A 26,527-nucleotide genomic window follows, 5' to 3' on the forward strand; every position below is an offset into this window, starting at 1 on the left:
TTTGAAGGTGACTCGGAAACTACAACTAATCCAGAATGCGGCAGCTAGACTGGTGACTGGGGGCGGCCGCCGAGACCACATAACACCGGTCTTGAAAGACCTACATTGGCTCCCAGTACGTTTCCGAGCACAATTCAAAGTGCTGGTGTTGACCTTTAAAGCCCTAAACGGCCTCGGCCCAGTATACCTGAAGGAGCGTCTCCACCCCCATCGTTCTGCCCGGATGCTGAGGTCCAGCGCCGAGGGCCTTCTGGCGGTTCCCTCATTGCGAGAAGCAAAGCTACAGGGAACCAGGCAGAGGGCCTTCTCGGTAGTGGCGCCTGCCCTGTGGAACGCCCTCCCATCAGATGTCAAAGCGATAAATAACTACCTGACATTCAGAAGACATCTTAAGGCAGCCCTGTTCAGGGAAGTTTTTAATCTGTGATATTTTAGTGTATTTTTGGTTTCTATGGAAGCCGCCCAGAGTGGCTGGGGAAACCCAGCCAGATGGGCGGGGTACAAATAATAAATTATTATTATTATTATTATTATTATTATTATTATTATTATTATTATTATTATAGTCTTACACTGTGAGGTAGGTTATGCTGAGAGACTGTAATTGGCTTAAGGTCACCCACTGAGCTTCATGGCTGATTGGAGATTTGAACTCTGGTTCCTAGCTCAACAATCTAGCCACTACATCACACTTGTTCTCAACTTCTGCCCTAAATTGAATGCAGCCCAAACTGAATGTTCCTCTAGGACTTCAAGCTTCCTGCTTCTTCTACCTGGAGCTACAAAGACAGGTGAGTTGTGAGGCACCAGCAGACTACAATATGTAGCTCATGGACAGCATTTGGTTTAGTGTGTTCCAAGCTGTGCAACTTGATAGAGGAACTGAAAATTCTAACCATTGTGCCCTCATTTCTTATGTCTAAAAGCACCCATCTGATCATGTACAAGAGCACCTGCGACTTGTGACAGGCCAGTGGAAATTGTGTGGTGGTGCCAAGGATACAAACCAGGGCTTTCACCTTCCTTCCTAACTTTCATGATATTGTGAGTGGTGATATTAAATGAAATGCCACTTGTAGAAGCACACATTGAGGCCTTTGATGCCACAATGTGCTCCCCATCCAACTTTGAGTGGCTAGGTCAAGACAACGTTTCTCAAAACATTCTTTTAAAAATAGAGGTTCTGTTTTCACACTAAACAATTAAAAATAGCCAAAGGCAGAGGATGGGGGTAAACCCCAAGGAGAGTAATTTGCTCAGTAAACTTTTCTGCTCAGAATGTCCTTGTCTCTTGTGGACTCCAGTAAAGGTAAAGGTAAAGGGACCCCTGACCGGTAGGTCCAGTCGTGACCGACTCTGGGGTTGCGGCGCTCATCTCACTTTATTGGCCGAGGGAGCCGGCTTAAAGCTTCCAGGTCATGTGGCCAGCATGACTAAGCCGCTTTCTGGCGAACCAGAGCAGCGCACAGAAACGCCGTTTACCTTCCTGCTGGAGCGGTACCTATTTATCTACTTGCACTTTGACGTGCTTTCGAACTGCTAGGTTGGCAGGAGCTGGGACAGAGCAACGGGAGCTCACCCCATTGCGGGGATTCGAAGCGCCGACCTTCTGATTGGCAAGCCCTAGGCTCTGTGGTTTAACCCACAGCGCCACCCGCGTCATGTTACAAAAACATTACAGTTCTCTTTATGACAGAGAGTCTCTCCCAAATGAAGCTTGTGCCATTGGTGGTCTCACGGCCACCTCTTAATAAAAGCCCAGAATGGGAACCAAAAATCCAGGAAAATGTCCTGTTTAGCTAAGCCCCTTGTCCATCTACTGTAGATATGTCCAAATTTGGTATTTCAGAACATGGCATATTGCCCTCGTGTGAAAACTTATAGACAAGGATATTACAGACTATATATTTTGAACGTTGTTTTTTTTTTAAGCTTCTTTAGAACAGTTGGGAGAATTTCAGTCCTCCCATGGAGAATAATTACTGAAACGGCCACCCCAGTTTTGCCATATGTGGATTTTGGACACAACTGTGGATCTAGTTTTTACATTGTTTAACATTATTTTAATAGTGTTGAAGGAAGCAGTGGGCTTTGGTTCTGTTCCTTCCAGTCCTTCTCTATTAGCCTGTTACTTACTTCATCCAGCGTACCAACTTGAATAAAATATTGGTGGGCTTAATCGATCACATGATGGGTGCATGCATACCATTTGAATGGCAATGCCCACCAGCTTTGAAGGGGGCAGCCTCCTCAGATATTTTATGGGGGGACCAAAGCCTCCTTCAGCCCCTAGGAGGTGACTCCTGAGCAGCACAATGAAATTGAAGTGGAGTTTAATTCAACTATAAGTGAATCAAAATGTGTCAGAAGAGAGTTTATCCATTGGGGAATTTTACCTACCTACCAAGACTATTTGGGGAAAAAAGTTTGCCCTCCATTTCACTGTGCCTGAAGAACCTGAATAAATTTTGGGAGGGCCATATTCACTTAGCATTGGTTTTAAATCCATGAACCAAGGTTGCATTTGTGATAGGGTTTTCACCACTGCAACATGCACAATTCTTTCAACGTGATTATTCTCTTTTCTGCCTGACACAGAGAATTTCTGTAGCAGCACCAGCCACAAATGGAACAGACCACACTGCTGCCTTGGGAATACTCCACTCTTTGCAGCAGAACTGAGTTATAGAGAATTGGGGGGTTAAAGCATCACATAGAGACTGTTTTGGGTAACCTCTGCATGATAAATGACAATGACTGCTTGGGCTGATCTCTTCATTCAGTTATCGTTCTTCACCACTGCTCTATCTAATCACGACTAGCATTGGGCGGCGGCGGCGGGGGGGGGGGGGGGACGGGACTCTAGTTCTTCAGAGCTGATGCAAGCCAGCATTGTTCTCTGCTGCTGCTGAGAATTCCTTGTTCAGGAAAATGGTGTTGCCGAATTTCTCCCTTACCCATAATGCAGTTTTATTCAAAGCCATCCTTTGTATTTATCACACCCTGCAGCCACTTGTTATTGAAGTCCTGGCAGTCCTAATTTTATGTGAGAGATAGAATATCAACTTCTTTTAGCCCCAAAGAACAAATATATGAGTATCCTGCTGCAGCAAAAGATTATTTTGTTCTGTAGAATTTTTTCCCCAAGAAACATTTCAGTAAATCATCATATATCTTGGACACCTGGAGGAGTCTGACATTTTTCCTCCACAATGAAGAGGTTCCTGAAAGAGGGAGAGAGAAATGTAGAAGTGCTCTGCTTTGCTTCCCCTTTTCACTTCCAGTGTCATTCTTAAAGCACTTGTCCAAGTCAAGTTCAATTAAAATGAGTGACGCTTGTCCTGGAAGAGTACTTGGGAGATCAGACCTCCATCCGCCCAGATAGTTTAGTGGATGCTATGTCTTCCAGGCCAACTGTTTGGCATAGGGCACATCCACCCATTTCATTATTTATGCCTACATCTCAGATACTTTCAGTGTACAGTCATACCTCGGGTTACAGACACTTCGGGTTACGCATTTTCAGGTTACGGACGAGCTGAAACCTGGAAGTACCAGAATGGGTTACTTCTGGGTTTCAGCACTTGTGCATGCGCAGAAGACTAAATCGTGCTTTGCACATGCGCAGAAGAACCGAATTGCGACCCATGCGTGCGCAGACGCAGCACTGCGAGTTTTGAACGCTGTGGGTTGTGAACGTGCCTCCCGCACGGATCACGTTTGCAACCCGAGCATCCACTGTATCTCTAAAAATATGAAGTACTGTGTACATAAATATAATGTGAGAAAGATACGCTTGAAAACACATATGCAAATGTACTTGTCATGAAGCAGTGACTTTTGACGCCTATCTTGAACACATGGCTTGACGTTCTGCGCCACTAGTCTGTTACATTGAATATATGAACTCTAATAGATTTATTTCTTCTTTTTGAATGATATCATTAGTCTATTATATATGCTCTAACAGTTATTAGCCCACGTGTTGTGTCTATATTTCTGTGAATGAAGCAGTGATTGACTACAGCTTCCTGCCACTCAGTGGCAGACTCCATTTGCATTTGTGTAATATGTGAAATGGATGTAAGCAAGCTAACTGGATCACAACTAAATGCAGGCTTTCATGGGGCCCTGGGCAAGAAGCCACCAGTGGTCCTCCTGTTCTTCCTTTCCAATTGCTTCTTTGTAACTTCCTACAGATATATTCAGATAGAGATATGCATGTTTGTGCAGTTAAAACTGCATTTGTTCTGCACTTGCTCAAAAGAACCCCAAATGTGGTCAGTCTCCAACCTTCTCTTCATGTGTTAGGTTGCAGAACAGGTAGTCATCTTGAAACATCAGAATCATATGGACAGTACTGGATTAAGTATGACAGAACTAGAAACAAATCCAACGATATCTCTGCCACTGGAAACTGTAATAAATTTGCCATCTTCTCCTTGTAATGTTGGCTTGCACCTCTATCTAGAAATGAAGGAATGAGAGCTGGTTATATTAAGGCTGATGAAGGACTGCAACTCCACCAAGCATTAAAGCAAGGGAGGGAAACCTTTGGTCCATGGGCCATACGTGGTCCACCAATAATTCAAATTTCCCCAAACTATGCCCATGTGATATCAGGTGTGTCACAGATGGACACACAGCTGCTAATGTGGAATCAGAAACCTTCAAGTGTGCTCTCAATTGCATACTGGCTTCAACTCCACTGCCCATCAGCTGAGCCAAAATGGTTCCATACCCTTGCATTAAAGGGATTTGCACCTAGATGGGCTGTTATTCGATTTATCTCCTACCTTTTCTTCTGTTTAACGCTCCCAGTGTGCACATAACCTTTGCTGTGAGGGAATGGAGCCCCCTGAACAGGTGAATCCCCTCCCTCCACTAGGAATCCCAGAGGAGTCAAAGACACCTTCTTGTGGTTCTTCAATTGTAGGACATTGTTGCATATCCAACAATGTGTCAGGGGAGACCTGGCCTTGCCCTTGCCCCCTGGGATGATATGATTTAGATGGGTGAGTTACCAGGCCCTCAAGGGATTCTATTCAGTGATCTGTGACATTTCTGAGTACATCATGCTGAGCTTGGGAGGCAAATGTCACCCAATTCATTGAAGACAAAAAGCTTTATTCAGGTGTTTGCCTTAAAATGCATTGTAGAGCTGCAGATGCTAGCCCTGTTGAATGCAGCCTCAGACTGTTATACCTTTGAGGGCAGGTTGAAGAGGGAATGCATTTTGCATCCAGCTGACTGCACCCAGTATCCACCCTGCAATTAGGAACCACAGCTGCACAGCTCAGGCTTCTGCGTGCATTCAACTTCAGACCTTCCAAGTCAATGCACAAAGGTTAAGGATGGCTCCAGCATGGACAGGGCACTGGGGCATGTCTAACATGCACAACCCTGCTCTTTGCTTCATACATTTTCAGACCAATGCCCGGACGCAGGTTAGCTGAATGCGTCAAAGTCAGAAGCACTGAAAACTGACAGCATTTCTGTCTGGAGCTATGATTTGTCCTCCCCCAGTCAGTGGGTGCTCACATGGGACCATTTCCAAAGTGAAATTGATCAGATTATGTCTGACTGATGTGAGACAGCTGATGATTGTTTCTAACGACTTGGGGGGAAATGGGGCAAAGGGACAAGCAACATATAATGTGCGTCTGTGTTATAATATTACCACAATCACATAGTGAGCCAGTATATTGTATGTGGTTAACTTAATTATGTTATGATGTTAGGTCATTTCCAAAACTGAAACAAACACTTTTATTTCTTCAGAATGCTTTTCAGTTCCTAAGTAGCATTTCTGAAGGAAAGGATAGATCAGCAGGGTTCCAATTTGACATCCTGGAAAATGTTCTTTGATTTCTTGTTTCTCTCCTCTTAATTGAATTTCTGTACAGAGCAGGCGTGATATCATCCCAGCTGTTCAGATTATTACACTGACTGACCAAACAAAATTTAGACTGCAGTATGTGTCTTCCTTTGGTACTATGAGTACAATGCACTCATAGTACTTTGCCACAAATCATTAAAACAATACACATCAGACTGCAAACTAATAAACCAAAAAGACCAATGGCAGCAATGCCAGAATAGTCACTTACCTAGGAGCAAGCCTGACTGAATTCAATAGTATTTACTCGTGTGTAAACATGATGAGGATTGCAGCCTTAAAATGGTAATATTGATGCTTTCAGCATTGGTGATTTGCAAAATATTATTTGGAAATCAGTTAAAGACAGGTATGAGATGGTGATAGATGTACTGTCTCATAACTTTAAGCACTTTTTGGAGTGCAGAATCTATTGGTAGTATATCTCTAATGCATTACAGTTTTCAACCTTAGAATATTTTATAAACATTAATCTTTTTCTTTTAGACACAGGGGAATTAAGGCAGAGGAGAAAGTGACTTGAAATGCAAAAATATCAAAATGAAAGATTCATGGAAGCGAGTTCATTGGAGACATTTGAGATTCATTTAGTAAATCATCCATCAGCGCAGACTGTTTAAAGCATTGTCTAGGAATGCCTTTCTAAAACGAGCTTTCAGCTTTAATCTTTAAACACCTGAAGCATTTGGGGAATTAACATTATCTTTGCATGTGCCACTGAGACATTGCAAAACAGTTAAAAATGGAATTCTGGAGCTGTATCTACTATGTTTGCTGAAAACAAGGCAAATCATTGTGCAAGCTCAGGCTTCATAAACAAGGTTCAGCCATGAAAGCGATGCCTACCCTTCTTCCATATTGATGCCAGCCAGGGACAGTGACTGTTTATGAGTTCAGGGTTAGCTTGTATTAAGAACTGCACTGGACTGAGGTATTGCTATGTGTTATCTAACCCCCCAATTCTATCAAGTTCTAAAATGACCAGTTCGTAATTTTGTTATGGAACCAAGTATTGTGTTCTTCAGAGATGACTGGATGAAGTTCAATAGCCTTAGCAATTCAAAAAGTTACAAGAGCTTATTATTGGAATCATATATGTATAAATGTGGTGAGCTTTTAACTCTGTTGGGAAGCCCTGGATTCTTCCATGGCTCTTCTTGAAAGGGCCTTATCAGCAGTGGCCCCTTGGTTAAGGAATGTCCTCTTCATAGAAGCCTGGCATCAAGTTTCACGTCTCTTCAGTGTTAGGGAATTCCTCTCCCACTTTCTTCCCAAAGGCTTTTAAACTTTAAACCATGCTGTGGTATTTAGCTTTGCAGCAGAGGATATTATTGATTCTAATTGATCATTTCTGCAAAGTTTTAATCTTTTGATCTCTGTTATAAAGTGTTTCAGTTGTACAGCTGTCTTATTTGTCGCTTCTTAAGTTGTCCTGTCAGAATTGTGTTTTTTAAACAAATTGTTTCTGCCTTGCATGTCACACAGAGATCTCTTGTTTTATGGGGTGGAGTTGATAAAATCAAACAAATAAATATATATGAAGAAGGAAATGTTCAAACTTCACATAGCACAGTATTTTTTCTTGCCTCTCAAATGCTGCTTTAATTTTCAAGAGTTTGATCAAAATGATTGGGCATGGTTTGGATGAGGTAATATGAAAAACATTTTCTAGATAATTATAAAGCTTAAAAACTATCACTATCCATTACTAAGACTGTAACCGCATTTTTCTTGAATTCTATATGGCACAATAGTCTATTAAATTTTCAAAATTCAGTCCATCTTCAGGAAACATATTATTATAATTTAACGTATCAGTGCTAATACTGAATAGCACAAAACACCCATAAACTAATCCAACTACCGTATATACTCGAGTATAAGCCGACTTTTTCAGCACATTTTGTATGCTGATAAAGCCCCCCCCCCTGGCTTATACTCGAGTGAGGGTCCCACTTACCTGTTCTCCGGTGTAGTGCAGATGACTTGCGAGTGGCAGAGGCTGTTGTTGGCGGAGGAGGAATGAGCAGCCTGAAAGCAGCCCTTTCAGGCTGCTCCTTCTTCCTCCCCCACCACTGCCGACAGCGGCAAAGTTGTGTGTGTGCAAACAGCCCCACAGTTGCGCGTGTGCAAATGCTTAAAGAAGCCCAGGCATTCCGAAGCATGCGTGGCAGTGCTTCTTTTTTTAAAAAAAACGGACAGAGCAGCAGTGGCAGTTGCTGTGGCAACTGCCGTTATGGTTCTAGAAGGCACTCGCGAAGGGAAGCTGCCTCTCGTCATGTCCTACTCCACCAGCCTGAGGCGCACGAGGCTTCCCCGGACTGTGCTGTGCTGGCTGTAGAGCCTCAACCGTAGCTTATTGCCTACACATTTCTGTAGGTGAAGCTGCCCCCCCCCACTTCCCACACCTTGGCCGCCCTGACACTTCCCGCCATACCTGGGTACCTTGGAGGCTGAAGATGCACCTCAGGGTCAGCGGGAAGAAGGGCCCTGGTTTGCTTTTGGCTCCCTTGGCTGCAAGCCTTGGGCTGTGTCTTTCTTGCCTGTGTGGGTGCCTCCCCTCCTACGAGAAGTGAATGCAAATCTCCCATGGAGCTTTGAGGGAGCTTGAATTCAAGCCCTTTGATATGTGTATATCAAATGTTTTCAGACCGAAGGCTGGGCGAACCAGTGGGGTAGAGAGGCCCTTTTGGGGAGAGGGGAAGCACCTGTATTCTGTTGTCGTCACGGCTGGAAACGTCAGGTAAGATAGCACCAGCATCCCCTTTATCCATTGAGAAGAGGTTTCCTTCCTTAAAAATTAAACCTGTGGGCTTGTGAAATTTAGTCCACTTATGGTCCACTAGGTACCTTTCTTTCCCTAGGAAGAAAGGCTTTCATGGTGGCAGCCCCCATTGGAGGATTTGTAGTTGCTGCATCACAACCCTGGATTTGCATAAAGGCAGCAAGCAAAAGTGAAGTCAGGTTGCACAAGAGTAGGGAGCATGGCATGACAGTGAGAAGGGAGAAACACTGAAAGGCTGGAGGGGACGGGGAAAACTGGCAGTTTTAAACAATGGTAAGAGGTTTGAGTAAAGTACTGTGGAATATTTGAGAGCTCTCATGAGGCAGCTGAGGAATGGAAGAGAAAGTCGTTTGAGTACAGTGAGAAGGGAGAGAGAGGAAGGTTTTTGTACTTTTAAAGTTATTGTTGATACCATATTGTTTTTGTTGACCCTCTTTTCCATTTACAGAACTAGTTTACTGTTTTTCTTTAAAATAAATATTCAATAAGTTTTCCCAGTTTTTTGTGGTAAAATTGGGTGCCTCGGCTTATATTCAGGTCGGTTTATACTCGAGTATATATGGTAGTTATCATTGGCTTATTGCCCACCAGCCTCCCTTTCTTATTCTCTTTTTCAGGGTTATTTCTCCCTATCTCCCTTTCTCAGGCTTCACACCTGAAAACCATCTCAGTTTTCACATCAGGGAGTATTTTATTTTAAAGCATTGAAATGTAAAGTCCATCCTCTTAGGAATAGACTGTCCAGCTTGATTCTTATCTTTTATCTCACTTTGAGTTCTACATAGGGATGAGTGAACCTGTCAATTTTGGTTTCTCATTCTGCCCTCCCTACAATCTTACATTCAGTTCCCCATAACAGTTTGCAATCTGTTTCATTTGTTATGAAGTTCTAATGGAAACACATCAGCATTTTTGTGTGAATTTCTCCTGATACACACAATTTTCTAAAATATGGAACTTTCTTGCGAATCAGTGTTCCCTAATATAATGCATTGTTTTCATTAATACATGCATTTTTGTGTGCAAAATTTTGTATATTTTACATGACTGGAGAACTGCATTGCAAAATTCAGAGAAGTGTGGATTTCAATGGCTGGATAGGTATCATTTCACACATTGTTTCAGAAAGTGTGAATTAGATAATTTTCGCCTTTAAATAAGAACTGAATTGATTCCACCACCCATCCCTAGTTCTATACCTTCTTTTCCATTTCTGGGAAGTTGCAGTCACCAAGAAAATATGCAATTTCATGGGACTCCACTACCTGAGGTTTCTGACAAAGAGTTGCGTGATGCCCCCGCCCCATTGTCCCTATCAAACTTCCCAACTCAAAGAGAGGGTACTTATTTTCAAGCACAGTTTCTTTCTCTTATGTAGTAGTAGTAGTCGTAGTAGTAGTAGTAGTAGTAGTAGTAGTAGTAGTAATAATAATAATAATAATAATAATAATAATAATATTTATACCCTGCCCATCTGGCTGGGTTTCTCCAGCCACTCTGGGCAGCTTCCAACAGGATATTAAAATACAATAACCTACTAAACATTAAAAGCTTCCCTAAACAGGGCTGCCTTCAGATGTCTTCTAAAAGTCTGTTAAACTGGCATGGAACATTTTCCACAGGTAAATTGCTTTCAAATAAAATTTTCCCTATGCAACAATTGAGAAGGTACCAGCCCAAGAGAAGGATGTCCTTCTCAGCTAAGGAAGAGTGAAATTAACCCTGAGGGAAATATCAGGTGATGGGAAATAATTCGTTGAGAATTAAATCAGTAGACAAATCTTGTCCTCAGATAAGCTTCAGCTTAACATTTGGGAGACCAATATGTGAATATTTTGCATATGTCAAAAGCTCACAGAACAGAAAGGCTGAAGATGGAAGGGGTGAGTTAGGAGCAGGGGGAACTGTACAAGTTTAATTACCTTGGCTTTCTCCTGACAGATACAAATGAAGCGTAAGTGGAAACAGAGAATGCAATCCAGAGTGGAGAAAGGGCATTGCACAGATACACACAGTTTTTAAGGCAGTTTCCAAGAGTGCAAAACATAAGATTTATGAAAGTGTGTTTTGCCCATTTGTCACAACTAAATGTGACGCAATGGGTACAGCTTTGGAACAGAGAGAGTAAACAAGGGTCTTTCAAAATAAAGGTTCTGCAATGGTATCAAAACCAGTCTCAGGCCTCCTCAGTTTATGTGCAGCACCACAGCAACACTATATATGTCTACTCAGAAGGAAGTTTCAGAGGTCAGAGGTGAATACAATCCTAGCTACCTTCATTTGATGGCCTCTTATAAGAATGGAGATACACATTGACTGTTCCTGTAAAGGAACATATCAAATTCTCCCTACTCCCCCCCCCCCCAGGTTGGACACAATATGAAATCAGGAAAAATATATGCAGTTGGAAAGCTGATAATGTGCAATTTGAAAATCAAGGAGGGAGTAGAGGAAGAACACAGACAGCACCAGGGACAGCCTGCACACAAATCATATGAGAACAGAATGCACAAAGTTATCATATTTCAAACAAACTGTGCAAACCATATTAAAACACCTTATTCTACATTATTATGCCTGCATATTCTGGAAAACTAAATAAAGGGAAAAACAAAACACCTTCTTCTTGGCAGAAGCTGCATCTTCTTCACCTTCAGTCAGATAAAACTTCATTGCATTATTGCAATTGCCCCCAAAGTACTCCTGTTTGGGCACCTATTGTTTACTGAACTGAGGCAGGTTCATAAATGAGCCAACTCTGTATATAGTACACAAGAACTGCTGACTCCTATGGAGAAACCACCATTGACACAGGGTATAAGCAATGGGCAAAGCTCACTTTGTGTCTATAAGACATCGTTCGTGTGTGTGTGTGTGTGTGTGTGTGTGTGTGTGTGATGAGGAATTTGTGTAGTTGGAAAATCTGCTTAAAAGCAAAACAAACAAAAAACCTGCTCCATTCGCCTACATTATCTGTGTTGTGTTGTGTTTCCAGGCCCAGTTAGGAGCACAAACACTTAATGCTCTGGAGAGGAGGATGTAGTTATTTGGTAGTTTTCTGTCCCCTGTTGAGACCCATTGTGGTGTTAAGATTGTCCAACCCCCACTCAGCCATGAAGTTTTATTGTGTGACCTCGGGCTAGTCACTGTCTCTTAGCCTAATCTACCTCAAGGGGTTGTTGTCAGGGTTAACTGAGGAGGGGGAGAATCATGTTATGCCACATTGAGCTCCTCGGAAGAAAAGATGAGATTTAACTGCAATAAATTAATATTAGCCCCTAAAGCAGCTCAGAACACTTAAAAATGTAACTGATTCATTAAGAACCTTACACTAAGACTCTCTAGACCAAAAGTGTTTTCCCTTGGTGACTCCGCCATGTTGAAAAGTGTGTGTGTTTGCAAGGTGTTTCCCACCCTTTCCAGAAATGCACCATGCTGGATGAAGCCAGCTCTAGATCTTTTCTAAATAAATTGAATAAAACTACTTAACCCACAGAAAGATATATTTGAAAAATGAATATTAAGGGGAACAATGCCCATTGTTATGCAAGGTAGCTAAAGTAATGGTGTCACGTCCTCCATTGTGACACGTCCCCCTGCTGAGTGACTTGGCTGAGAACGTTGGGAAGAGCAACTATCTGAGGATAGTTCAAAGAAAAGAGGTTGTTTGCGTGAATTGCGTGAAAATTTCTTCACCTTGCGTGTAAGTAGGATCTCTTATTCTTTCCGCAGTCTGCTTCTTTTGCTTTCCCTTAAGATTTAGAAATATAGGGAACCATGTCATGGTTACCATATTTTTTGCTCCATAGGACGCACTCCCCCCCCAAAAAAGGTAAAGGGAAATGTGTGTGCGCCTTATGGAGTGAATGCAGGCAGGAGGGGCAGCTATTGCTGGCTTTTTGGTGAGGTGGGAGAAGGGAAGCAACCTCCCGTCTTCCGGCTCTCTGGAAAGCCGGCAAGAGCCGCTGACACTCTGCTCAAATCTCTTTCAAGCAAGAGCTGTGCAGTGTGTCTGTCTGCTCTATGGCTTTTTGGCGAGGTGGGAGAAGGGAGGCAAGCTCTCTTCCTCCGGCTGGCTGGGAAGCCGGCAAGAGCTGCGCAGCGTGTCTGCCCGCTCTATGGCTTTTCGGTGAGGTGACTTTATAGTCTGATTGGCTGACTGTAATTCAAGCAAAGAGAGAGCCGCTTACACGCATGTAAGCGGCTCTTACTCTTCTTTCTTTACAATGAGCCAGAAGGAGGGACAGAGAGGGCATCCCCTTCCGTCCCTCCCCCAGCACCTCACTGGTAAATTCAAGCAAAGCGGCTTACAAGGCTCCTGCCCCTGCGTCTCCTCCTTCTCTTTTTGCTCCAGTTCCAGCGAGGCAAGGCAGCTGCACAAATGTGAGCTTCCCCTCTCTCTTCCTTCCTTCCCTCCCTCCCTCTTCCAGCTTCAAAAAATATTGGGGGGCGGCCAGGTAAGCCACACCTCACATACCACAATGGGGGGTGGGGAATGACTCCCTCAAATATTTAATGGGGGAGGGTGAAGGCACCTAGGCCCATAGGAGTTGCCTAGGACAAATGTTAGCTCTCCATCTCTCTTCCTCCCCTCCTACCCTCTTCCAACTTCAATAAAATATTTTGGGGGGCAGGTACAGGTAAGCCCCATCTCACAGACCGCAATGGATCTCAATACAAAGTGCATGCACACTGGTATATGAATGGCAATGCCCAACAGCATGGGAGGAAGATGACTCCATCAAATATTTACCGTAATGGGGGGTGAAGGCACCTAGGCCTATAGGAGTTGGCTGCTTTGCCTAGGACAAATGTGAGCTCCCCCCCCCCCTTCCTTCATCACTGTATTGGAGATACCATACATTACTGACAGCTCCTTCATCACTGTATTTTCCTGCAGAAAACCTCCCCCATTCTGATAAGGATGATAAAGCAGAAAAGACTAGCATATAAGATTCCTTTTAAACTAGAGGTAGTAAAATATGCCAAGGAGCATGGAAACAGAGCAGCAGAGAGACATTTTGGGCCACCTCCAACAGAAAAAATGATAAGAGAGTGGAGGAAACAGGAGGATCAGCTGCAAAAAGCAGATAAAAGTAAGCACACTTTTTTAAAAAAAATAATATTTATTACTTTTAAAGCTTACAAGGAAAAAAAAAGAAGAAAAAAGACAAGAAGAAAGAACAAAAGAGGGAAAAAAAGACAATACAATACAATATATAAACAATACAAAACACAACCTTAACACATTAAACTAAACTAAACAAAACAACAATTTAAAAACATACATCATACCATTTCATTACTCTATCTTTCATTCCCTTATTTCATCGACCTCCTCTCACCTCCCTTTTTGTATTCCACTTCTGTTAATTGTTTCAGCAATTCCTTTCCATCTTTCTCTATTTTTTGTCATATAAATATCTTAACATATTTTTAACCTTATTTTCCATTAATGCTAAAGTACTTATTTATGCTTAACTCCTTATAACATTTCTACTAAAGCCATAAAATTTCATTCCAACATTTTTCTAACAATCATTAATTTTACAGTATTTCTATATATAAACTTTAAACTTTTCCAATCTTCTTCCACCATCTCTTCTCCCTGGTCTCGGATTCTGCCAGTCATTTCCGTCAATTCCATATAGTTCATCAACCTGGAGATCTTCTGTCCGAGGCTCTTAACTCTTTTCCAAGTCCCTTCTGCAGATCTTCTTCATATTCTTTGATGCTGAAAAGCAGATCCCGGGTAGACTCCGACCTAACAATGCTTTTATTCCTTCTCGACAGGTTAGCCAACTCTCCATAGTTAAAACTAAGGTCCATATAATATTTCAGGACATGTTTCAAAGTTCCTCCAACAAGTCCAATCGCCTCCTGGCCCAAATCCAGGACCCAAAGGTCAGCAAATCCCTGCATGAAGGGGTCTATCCAACTTTCCTTCTCCAGTCCAAGCAGGGCTCCGATCCTCAAAATCTGAATTTTTCTATATTCAATCATAAAAGGCCTCAACTTATAGTCCTCAATTTGCCTCTGTAAGGCTGGGGCTCTCACTTGTATTACTTTAGGTTCAGCAACAACAACTTTCTCCTTCGTCTTCTCCCCAGTTTGTCCTGTCGAAGTAGATTCCTGTGTCAAATCCTGAATAATTTCTGTATTGATGTTCACTTTTTGTCCCAAATTAATCACTTTTTGTCCCAAGTTCTCAAGTTTAGTAGTCATAACATCCGTCTTCTTGTGGAGCTGTTCCAGCGAATAGCTTATCTTACATAATACAGTCACTAAGGCTTCTTCTGTCAACATTCTTAAATGATCCAAGGTCAATCTCTGATTCTCAGTTTCTTATCTTGCAGCTGGAGAATCCCCAGCTCCACTCTTGTAACAGTTTCAGAAGCTCTCTCTAGAGGGAAACAGTCTCCACTTGTATCAATCCTTTCAAGCACAATTCAAGCAATAAAGTTAGTTTCAATTTTCAGTTACTTTTTCTCCTTTTTAAACGCAGAAGAGGACAGCGGAAACAATATATTTCTCTTATTTAACTAGCTGTCAACATACGTTCTGTTCACAGTCAATGAACTCTCCCAAAATGTCAAACTTACTGGCAGCCCGTTTCCAGGTTCAGAGCAGTGGTAATTTGATTTTTCACTCTCTCCTGCAGGCTCACTAGGTCCAAAATTTCCCCCCTCTTCTCCTGCTTCCAAGGGGGGTTTAATGATTTTAACCGATGGAAATTTAATCCTTTACAAAAGGCTTTCCAAGACTTTAGCTTGCAGCGTCTTTGCTTCAATCTATTTACAAAAGAGGAAGGCGGACTTCCTGTTTGAAACCTTCCCGTTTTGGTGCCAAATTAAGATATTTAAAAATCCAATTTTCCGTTCTACTCACGGGTAGTTGTTTAAAGTCCAATTGTCCACAGGAAAAAGTCAGCGCTCTCCGGCAACAGCAATGCGGCTTCACTCCGTGAAAGAAGCATTCAATTCGCAGCACCGCGCCGCTCACCCCACGTTGCTCCGGATCCCCAAAACCGGGTTTCCCCACGAGTAGGGGAGGCGCAAAAGGTGCCAGCCGAATCCCACGTCCACAGGCTTCTCCCGCCTGTGGTTTTTAGTGGGTCTCCGCCTTTGCCGTGGCGGCCAGACCCTAATTTCCACGGAGCGGATTCCTCCCGATCAGAGGAATTCCGCCATTGCTAGAGGCGCTAACCTGGAAGCAAAAAATAAGCACACTTTTCGTGGAAATGCTGCAAAGTGGCCACAGTTGGATGTGGCCATGAAAGAATGGATCACAAATCACTGGAATAATGGCTTCACAGTCTCTACAAAAATGATAATATATGAAGCCAAATGCATTGCTGTAGAGAAAGGCATTCATGATTTTACAGGCTCACCATCATGGTGCTACAGATTTATGAAGCGATGTGGCCTTGCTATGCGCACCAAAACTAGAATTGCACAAAAGATGCCAGAAGAATATGAATCTAAGATTCTGTCTTTTCATAAATTTGTAATTGATGATAGGAAGAGAAATGGATTTGAAATTGGCCAGATTGGGAATATGGATGAAGTCCCACTAACCTTTGATGTGCCATCTAATAGGACTGTTGATCTGAAAGGTGCCAAAACTACCGCCGTGAAAACCTCCGGACATGAGAAAACCCATTACACGGTTGTGTTGTCTTGCTGTGCAGACGGCACCAAATTGCCACCCATGTTAATTTTCAAAAGGAAAACATTTCCAAAAGAAGTGATTCAACAAAGAATTGTTGTACATGTTCATGAGAAAGGATGGATGAACGAAAATGGAATGAGAGTATGGGTTGAAAAAGTGTGGTCCAAACGTCCTGGAGGGCTTTTGAAAAAACCTGCCTTATTAGTACTGGACCATTTTAGAGCACATATTAGCGAAACTACAAAAAAGTGCTTTAAAGAAGCGAAGACTCATCTAGCTGTAATTCCTGGAGGTCTTACCAGCCAGTTGCAACCTCTCGACGTTTCCATCAACAAGCCATTTAAGGTCTTTATGCGAGAAGAGTGGAACAAATGGATGGCTGCTGGTAATCATGATCTGACACTTACTGGACGAATGAAGAGGCCCACTATCACTCAAGTTTGTGAATGGGTGAAAACATCATGGCACTCGGTGAAGGAGGAAATCGTTGTACAGTCATTCAAAAAATGTGGCATTAGCAATGCTTTGGATGCAAACGAAGATGACATTTTATATGAAGATAGCAAATAAAGTGATGTCAGTGATTGTGAGCAACTGAACTTCATAAATTCTGACTCTGGCACTGATGAGTTCTTGGAGTTCACAGAAGACTAGAAGAGTCCTCAAACCTAAAATTCCCTCTTCATTTGTTAATGACAGTGATGATGGTTCTTAATGCCACTGTTGACTGCTGTTCACTGTACATGGTTGTAATATGATTCTGATATACCGGTTGTTTATTAAATAGTTTAGTACAACATTTCTTGCTGGTAGCTATGTAGAGAAGGACTAATAACTCTGCTTAGTTTCATTTGGCTCAGTCCATGAGAAGTACATCAGGGGAAACCTCTAATGAATGCCCCTCATATATATCTTTTTAAAATTCTAATAAAGTTCCTTTGCAAACATGCTAGTCTGTGATCGTGCTTTTAGCCTAGGGGTGCTTTTTTCCAATAGTTGTGAGCATGGGTAGAAATCCCGGGTCTCGCTGCAGGAGTCTGCAGTTTGGCTCCATCCCTTGTTGTTGCTCATAGATGTGTATGTGTGAAGACAAGACAGAGACTGGGGAAGGCGGGGGAGAAATTCCATTCAGTTTGTGCATTCTAAAGGGAACCTATAGGCACATTCTAGAATCATATTGTGATAGGTCACTCCAATGTCTGTTGAGGGGTGCAAGGTTCTAGGGGTCTTGGCACTTAACCAGGCTTTGTGCTTCCTTGGAATGAGGCACAATAGTGTCTTTTTTATGTACTTTTTCCCACACATATATACAGCTTGGCTCTTGGATGGAAGGGGGGCGCAGCATTACATCTCCCTACAGCAAACCAGCACTGGACTCCAAGACATCTCCATGCCTCTGTCCCAGCCTGCCAAGGTGGTTCTGACCTTCAGCCCCCATATTGAGGTCTTCTAATTTCCACTTCCTTGTTCTCATAACACCTTGCCCCAAAACCTCTGTGTTACAGGACAACTTTTTTCCAGTGTGACATCACACCTACGTTGCTCTGGCAACTTGCCTCTCGGTTACCCTTTTGTCTTGTAAAAGGTCTTTGTGATGGGTTAGTAGCAGGGCCACCATCTCCCTAGAGCGCACGCCACCCACAGTGGTGTTGGGGGGTGTTGTGCGCCCACCAACCAGCCCCCCCCCCGCGCCACAATTTAAAACAGACAGGCCGAGCAGGTAAGAGGCAGATAGCTATTTATGTTGTTAGCAGTTATGAAGATAATAAACAGAAGGTGGATGCACACACGAAATAAAGCCAGCCAGGTACTACTAGTCCCCAAGCAAGTTCAGCCTCCAAAATCAGTATCAGTACCTCTAGCCAACCAGCTCCAAAAATTTACAATTATAGCATTTTCCTGCAGGACAAATTATTCCGATTCCATCTTTGTTGTGGTCAGTGCTTCTCTGCAAGAAGGACATTGCAAGAAATCTGTTCTGAGAGGGGCAGTACTTACACCTTTACTGAAGAAGCCTCCTCTCAGCTTGGTGATTTTGGAAATTACAGACCAGTTTCCAAATTAACAGTTTTGGCTAAAATGGTTGAGCGAGCAATGATTCCATCTCTTTATGACTTAGCGTTGACTTAGGGCCCGTCGGCTTGACCCACCACTTTCCCCAGGGGGGAACCCACTGTTTACCTCTGGATCAGAGCAAAGTCAAGGGGGTTTTCTGTGGAATGTCATTTATCCTGATTTAGAGCTGAATAACAGGTTGGACCTGTGCTTTTCCTTCTCTAGGAGACCTATGTGGTCTGACATGTCCTTCTTTCAGCTGATATTATCCTTTAATATAGGGGTAGCCAGCATGGCTCTGCAGATGCTACTGAATTGTAACACTTCTAATTTCTGCCTGTTGGCCATGCTGGTGGGGTTGGGAGTCCAGCAAAATCTGAAGGGCACCATAATGGCTGCCCCTGCATACACCAATAGCCTGCCTTTCCTTCATCATGGAACTCGCGGTTAGCATTCATGGGGTTCTTAGGCAAAGTCTCATTGAACGGCAAAATATAATAATAATAATAATAATAATAATAATAATAATAATAATAATAATAATATATTATTTAAAATCATTTTTGTTGATTTTCCAATAAAAAACATCCAATTAATATATCTAATCATAATACTCCAGTTAAAATAAAAAACTAAAATAAAAAAACCAAATTATAATTATTAATTTTTCGGAGCTCCCCACGTTCTGGATCTCTGAAGCATATCTCCACATCTCAGTCCTGCCTCTCCTCGTTGTTTCCATATTTCCCACATCTCGATTTTGACGCTTTATAATAATAATATATTATTTATACCCCACCCATCTGGCTGGGTTTATTTATTTATTTACATTTATTTGTATGTGCGCATGCAGACAATCATTATTACCCCATATTAAATTGCCGTGTTGGCACTTTGCGATAAATAAGTGGGTTTTGGGTTGCAGTTTGGGCACTCGGTCTCTAAAAGCTTTGCCACCACTTCTCTAGAGGCAGGAAATCTCATGCCTAGGGACCAAATGCAGCCCTCCAGGCCACTGTGCCCCATGGGACTCTCTCCAGACCACTCCTGCTCTTCTGAGATACTAGAAATGTGCACTGGTGTATAGTAAAGGTAAAGGTAAAGGTACCCCTGCCCGTACGGGCCAGTCGTGACCGACTCTAGGGTTGTGCGCTCATCTCACTCAAGAGGCCGGGAGCCGGCGCTGTCCAAAGACACTTCCGGGTCACGTGGCCAGTGTGACGAAGCTGCTCTGGCGAGCCAGCACCAGCGCAGCGCACGGAAACGCCGTTTACCTTCCCGCTACTAAGCAGTACCTATTTATCTACTTGCACTTAGGGGTGCTTTCGAACTGCTAGGTGGGCAGGAGCTGGGACTGAACAACGGGAGCTCACCCCGCCGCGGGGATTCGAACCGCCGACCATACGATCGGCAAGTCCTAGGCACTGAGGTTTTACCCACAGCGCCACCCGCGTCCCCCTGGTGTATAGTACCTCCTGTATATTAGTAGAGACTTTGTGCAGGGCTCATAAGCAGCTGGGTGGTGAGACTTTCTTATAAGCTGGTACACTTTGCTACCTAGAAAGCTACACCTTGGTGGATAGGTTGGAACATTTTGGTAGGCTGCTGAGTGTCCTTTTCCATAACTTGAAAACACGTTGGGTGTTTTAAGCCATCTTTGTATTCCAGTGTCACTCCCAGGAAATGTATTGGCCAGAATTTGATTCTTAAGATCAAATGCGCATGCATTTTTCATTTTGCCTCTTAGGTCTGTTCTCATCTTTCCCAGCCCCCAACTAGGCAAAAAGTATGTTTCATCTGTCAGCTGGTGTTGTGTTCAAATCTGTTTGCATCACATCACAGAGGGGAGCATGAGCAGATGTAAGCTTACAGAACGTAGTATAAGATCATACTGAGCAGAGATTAAAGGAACTGGCAGCTTTGGTTTTCATTAATGTAGAATGTGTCCAGTAAATTTAGGACTACGATTTATGGAGCCTGAAGGCTTTCAGATTTGCTGAAAGAAAAGGGGGAAATCAAAACTTCGATCATACACAGTCATGGGCATTTCTAAGCACTCTGTGGAATATCACCAACATTATAACTGTTGCTGAATTGAATTTTTTGCAAGGTTTTTAATAATAATAATAATAGTAATAATAATAATAATAACAATGCCAAAGCCCCTCAAAAACTGCACCTTAGCATTTGTTGACTTTTCTTGCACCTGCTTGCACCTGCAGTATGCTGCTGCTCAAGTACCATTTGCCAACACACCTCTCCCATTTCAATTCTTCCATGTCCTGAGCCAATTGCCAACCACACACAGTGATCACACACAGCAAGGTCTGAGGAAACTCCTCCCCCTCACTGCGTGCTCCTTGGGTATATGACCCTGACATGTGTACCGTGGCCCCATTGGCTAACGTTCACCCCGATGAGCCTGACAGGCCCAAACAACACTCTGGCTCCATTATTAGTCAGATATTTTCCAAAATCCATTCACCTACATGAACCAAATGCCAGTTAGCCAGATTCTCAGAAAACACCACTCCAGTCATGAAGACAACATGGTGGACTAGGGATTGATTTGGCTGGAGATTAGGCTATTCAAATTCACTCCACACCACACTCTCCCCTCTTCTCATTGAGACAAGCACCCTCCCACTTCTTTTCCAGTGTGGTCTCTGCTAGTTGACTTCTTTGAGGGGAATGAGTAGGATTTTTTTCAGGTGACACTAATTGGCCCATATCACATAGTTTTCGCTTACTTCCTTACACCATGTCCCCCAGTTACCAAAATACTCAACTGTCAATGCACTGCAAAAAAAGAACCTGTTTTTCTTGTCACGATAAGGCAGATGACACAAATCCAAAAGTTGTGGCCTTTCCTTGCCCATTAACCTTATATCACGTGTCCTTGTGTATTTATTTCACTTAGCGGGGGTCGGGCCCTCGATCCACAACTTCCTTACACCATGTCCCCCAGTTACCAAAATACTCAACTGTCAATGCACTGCAAAAAAAGAACCTGTTTTTCTTGTCACGATAAGGCAGATGACACAAATCCAAAGTGTGTCTACTCAGAAGAAAGTCTTACTGAATTTAATGAGGCTTACTCCCAGGTAAGATTGCAGCAGGGCGATCCATGCATTCTTCTTTTTTTGAGGCAAGCCTTGTCATTGCAAATGTGAGGCAATGTGATTCGTTATCATTATGTCATTTTCAGTGCAAAGATATGAAGAGACAAAATGAGAAAATATGGCATCTTGTCAGAAACGAAAATCGTAAACACTTGTTTCAGGAGAGGGAGTGCATCTCAGGGCATTTTTTTCCCTAAGCAAAATATAAATATGTGCTGAGAAGAGAAAGTACTGGAGCACAAAGAGCTGGAAAGTGTTACTATCATTATCCTGCTTTTATGAATGTATTTTAGGACTTTCTCCCTGACTGGGGAGCCTGACTGGGATTAGCCAGAGTTTGCATTATGTATTTGTCTGTAAGGAAGGCACTGGGGGGTGACAACAGGAATTCTAACAAAAACAGAAAGTTTTCCTTTTTTAGGGTAGTTAATTCTCCATGAACTATTGCTCATATATGCACACATGATGCTCTGCAGAACTTCCTTTTTGTATGTAGAAACTTCAACATTGCTGAAGATGACTGGGAGTGGCCACCGAGACCATATAACACCGGTCCTGAAAGACCTATATTGGCTTCCAGTATGTTTCCGAGCACAATTTCAAGTGTTGGTGCTGACCTTTAAAGCCCTAAGCAGCCTCGGCCCAGTATACCTGAAGGAGCGTTTCCACCCCCATCATTCAGCTGAGACTTGCCATGGACAAATTCAATGATATTTGGAATCCATTCTTACAAATACTGTAATAGGTTAAGATCTGGTGAAGTACAATAACAACCTTGTAAAATATACAGTTTTGGATTCCTCCCTCCCCCTTTTGTTTTCCTTCTGCGCGAGTTCTGTTTCTCTTTCTCTCTTTTCCTCTTTTTTTGTTTTCCGTCTCACCATGTTTGGTTCACATATAGTTATGTACTTTTTGAACTTCCAATAAAGATGTTACAAAAAAGAGAGAGCAAAGATTCATATCGTGACTTCACTGAACTAAGGAAAGCTCATCAAATTAATTGTTCTATGTTTCTTGTTGTGACAGAGCTTTGATTTTTACAGAAGCAGGCCTGCATCTCTTGTACGTACATGGCAGAGTAAAGGTTAGCATATGACAAAAATCCAGTCACAAAGCTGCCCAAAGTCTTGGACTGTATGTCCTTCAACATCATGTACTCGTCTCCATTTGCTCAATGCAAGCAGAGATACTTGCATTGTGTTAAGTTTGGGGAGGTTGGTTGGAAACATAGTGTCAGAGCAAGACTTGGTGCAGATGTCCAGGGCCCTGGCCTGACCAGAAGATTGGTAGTCCCCAAATGCTGCCAAGGCTGGCTTACCACATTTTGAAGTAATTAAGGAAATACATATGGCCACCTGAAGGGGGTGAGGACTCCATAAGACCATTAAGTAACTGCAGCTCTGAAGAAAGAGTTAATAGGATCAAAATTACATAATAATGGTGGTCATTCCTGCTGGCCAGCTCTGGTCATAACTTCTTTTCTTTCTTTTGCTGGATGATTTGTGGGGAAAGTAGGAGAATATCTGCAGTTCCCTAAAAGGGTACATGACGTATCTTTTCCCACCCAGCTAATGATGATCCAGTCAAGGTCACGATAGGATTTTTCACAGCTTACACTGAACACAGGTACAGCTGCCTCTACACATGTACATGTACATGTGTTTGTGTGAAAGAGTGTACATTTGTTGATTTGCACAGCTCGACTACTGTGTACAAAGATTGAAGGTCCATTGTATGTCACATATGAATAAGTGTAAGAAAATAACAAGAGCCTGGTTGTCACCAATGGAAGCGAAGGCACAGAAAAAACTCAATATGGAGGCCAAATGGCAGAAATATTGGGAAATTCTGGAACAAGATGGAGACAGAATAAAACTGCAGAGGTTTGAAGAATTGAAAAACAGAGTGCGAGATTGGCTCCATTATTACCAAATAATGGAGGCATACAACTTGGACAAAAAAGTTGGTTTCCAGGGGGAAAAATCAAAATTGGAAACAGAATTGTTAGATCCTAAAATTAAGAATTTGTCAAGAATGTATAACTTGCTGTTGAAATGGAACACTCAGGATAAAACGGTGAAATCTGCTATGATTAAATGGGCACAAGATGTTGGACATAACATTATGATGGCTGACTGGGAACAGTTATGGACCACAGGTATGAAATTTACGGCATGTAATGCCCTAAGAGAGAATTTAATGAAAATGATTTACAGGTGGTACATGACACCAGTCAAGCTTGCAAAAATTTATAATTTACCTGACAATAAATGTTGGAAATGTAATGAGACTGAAGGTACATTCTTTCACCTTTGGTGGACATGCCCAAGGATTAAGACATTCTGGGAGATGATTTATAATGAAATGAAAAAGGTATTTAAATATACCTTCCTGAAGAAACCAGAGGCCTTTCTCCTGGGCATGGTCGGCCAATTGGTGCCAAAGAAGGACAGAACTTTTTTTATGTATGCAACAACAGCAGCAAGAATACTTATTGCAAAGTATTGGAAGACACAAGATTTACCCACTTTGGAAGAATGGCAGATGAAGTTGATGGACTATATGGAACTGGCGGAAATGACTGGCAGAATCCAAGACCAGGGAGAAGAGTTGGTGGAAGAAGACTGGAAAAAAATTAAAGATTATTTACAGAAATACTGTAAAATCAATGAATGTTAGAAAAATGTTGGAACGAAGTTATATGGCTTTAGCAGAAGTGTTATAAGGAACTAAGTACAAATAGATTATTAATGTATTAAAGGGAAAAAATAAGGTTAGAATATGTTAAGATAAATTACAGGACAGAAAACAGAGGAAGATGGAAAGGAATTGCTGAAACAGTTAATTGAAGTGGAATACAAAAAGGGAGGTGTGAGGAGGTCGTGGAAACAAGTGAAGGAAAGATAAGATACTGAAATTATTGGATGTGTTTTGAATTGTGTTTGTTTTGTTTTGTTGATTCAATGTTTTAGTGTTGGTGTTATGTAGTGTTTTTGTTTTTGTATTGTATTGTATTGTTTTGTTTAATTCTTTTTCTCTCTTTTGTAGTCTTTAAACTGTTAATAAATATTATTTTTTTTAAAAAAGAAAATAACAAGAGCCTGCTGGATCTGACCAATGACCCATCTGGTCCAGCTTCTTGTTCTCACAGTGACCAACCAGATGTCTATGGGAAGCCCACAAGTAGGAACCAAGTGTTCTATGATTCATATTCCAATGCTCTCCCTACAACTTCACCCACTTACACAGTGCTATGGCACGAGTTTAAATGTACGGTGCTGATGGGACCTGGATGGATCTGTGAAAAGGAACAAAATGAGATGGTTGTTGTTTTGCAGAGCGAAGTGGAGAAACGTTGAGCAGAGTTATGAGCTCTGTAAGCTAAAACCACCTGAGGATGTTTTTTTGTTGGTTTGCTCACAGTGGTGTTAAGCTGAGACTCCACTTATACTCACTGCTTTTTTTTCTGGGGAGACGAAGGGGTACGCATACCCCTAAACATACTCAAACGCCCTGGTTTCCAAATGCTGAAAACCCGGAAGTGAGTGTTCCTGTTTTCGAACGTTTTTCAGAACCCAAATGTCCGATGCGGCTGTCGGCTACTGTTTCCGGGGCACCTGCACTAATCAGAAGCTGCGCCTTGGTTTTTGAACATTTCTGAAGTCAAACGGACTTCTGGAATGGATTTAAAAGGTAAAGGTAAAGGTACCCCTGCCCGTACAGGCCAGTCGTGTCCGACTCTAGGGTTGCGTGCTCATCTCGCTCTAGAGGCCGTGAGCTGGCGCCGTCCGGAGACACTTCCGGGTCACGTGGCCAGTGTGACGAAGCTGCTCTGGTGAGCCAGCACCAGCGCAGTGCACGGAAACGCCGTTTACCTTCCCGCTATTAAGCGGTACCTATTTATCTACTTGCACTTAGGGGTGCTTTCGAACTGCTAGGTGGGCAGGAGCTGGGACCGAACGACGGGAGCTCACCCCGCTGCGGGGATTCGAACCGCCGGGCATACGATCGGCAAATCCTAGGCACTGAGGTTTTACCCACGGAATGGATTTAGTTTGGCGCTTTTGTTTTTGCTATTTATTTTGCATTTTTGTTTTTGAGGCTTGTTCGGTTAATTTGTTTTTGTGACTGTGTGGAACCCAGTTCAGCTACTGATTGACTGTGTGACTGTGGAAATGGATAAAAGCCCCCCATCCAAACAATGACTATCATCAGTGTAGGTAAGGGGAATTTTTTTTTTATCATCTACAATACTGTCTTATTTATTTTATAGTACAGTACATTGATTATTGCTTTCATTTTTTGGATCAATGGTCCTGTTGTTGTTGTTGTTTCATCATTTAGTTGTGTCTGACTCTTTGTGATCCTATGGACCAGAGCAATTCACATTATATTGCTGTTTTACGAGTTGTTTTTAAAAGTCTGGAATGGCTTAATCTGTTTTGCATTACTTTCTATGCGAAAGCATGCATTGGTTTTGGAACACCTTGGTTTTGGTAAGGACTTCCAGAAAGGATTAAGTTTGAGAACCAAGGTACCACTGTAATTAAAATGGAATAGAACCCCTTGCTGTAGACTTCCAAAGGGAACCAGACATGGTACAGTTCTGCCCCTGCATGTTCCACGCCACTTGGGGAAGTAGGGGCACACAACATTTTTCTTTTTTTAAAAAGACTTCCACTAATATTGGTTTCAATATCTATCCACTTTGCAGTACAGTGGTACCTTGGGTTAAGAACTTAATTAGTTCCGGAGGTCCGTTCTTAACCCGAAACTGTTCCTAATCTGAGATACCACTTTAGCTAATGGGGCCTCCTGCTGCTGCCACCCCACTTGAGAGCGATTTCCGTTCTCATCCTGGGGCAAAGTTCTTAACCTGAGGTACTACTTCTGGGTTTGCGGAGTCTGTAACCTGAAGTATTTGTAACCTGAAGTGTATGTAACCCGAGGTACTACTGTATCTAAATGGCAGTATATGCTCTTCACCACATGCCA

Source organism: Podarcis filfolensis (assembly GCF_964270895.1).
Source record: "Podarcis filfolensis genome assembly, chromosome: 3".
Lineage (NCBI taxonomy): Eukaryota > Metazoa > Chordata > Lepidosauria > Squamata > Lacertidae > Podarcis > Podarcis filfolensis.